This window comes from Kuraishia capsulata, genomic scaffold (assembly GCF_000576695.1).
Source record: "Kuraishia capsulata CBS 1993 genomic scaffold, Kuraishia_capsulata_scaffold_1, whole genome shotgun sequence".
Lineage (NCBI taxonomy): Eukaryota > Fungi > Ascomycota > Pichiomycetes > Pichiales > Pichiaceae > Kuraishia > Kuraishia capsulata.
In genome coordinates this window covers 2,361,777-2,362,598 of record NW_019172950.1, presented here as the reverse complement: position 1 = coordinate 2,362,598, position 822 = coordinate 2,361,777, and positions in this window count along the sequence as shown.

The window sequence follows — 822 nt, the reverse complement described above, 5'->3', positions numbered from 1 at the left end:
TCGTCGTCTTCAGAGTCGAGTACCAGCAGTGAACCATCCTCATTTTCTGAGTCAACTCTGACAAAGACAACTACGTCCACTGTTTCCCCTGATGTGTCTTCCTCTTCTTCAAGTCCTGTCCAATCGGATGAAACAACAACACTCACCTTTATCGTGCTTACAACGACTACAGGTCCTGCTACGACTACCGATGGCAATGGCAAGCCTTCCACATTTTTGACGACTAAGGTCATCACACTCACTGAGACTCCATCACCTAATGGAGGATCTGGAGATAACGGCTCCCCATCGTCTTCCACCCCGGATTCTGAATCGTCTTACGAGCCCATCACTCTTACAACGACTATATGTCCTGCTACGACTACCGATGGCAATGGCAAGCCTTCCACATTTTTGACGACTAAGGTCATCACACTCACTGAGACTCCATCACCTAATGGAGGATCTGGAGATAACGGCTCCCCATCGTCTTCCACCTCGGATTCTGAATTGCCTTCCGTTTCGAGTGAAACCACTGTCTTCACTGGCAAGGTAACAACAGCAACGGCCGAAGGAACACCAGCTGCAAGTTCTACGGTGTCTGTTTTGACCTTTGTTGGCTCAGCAAATGTTCAATTCACATCCTCGATTATCTCGATTATCTCGGGAGTCCTGTCCGTCGGTCTATTCTTTATTTGAGTTTTTTTAGACTATTATTCCTCATATTTTTCTTTTGACCTGACTTTTTTATTCCTTCGAAACTTCTTACTTTTCTTAACATAAACAACTCCAATTATGTACTAGGTGAAGATCCTCGAGAAACAGCCAACACCGTGTAATCGT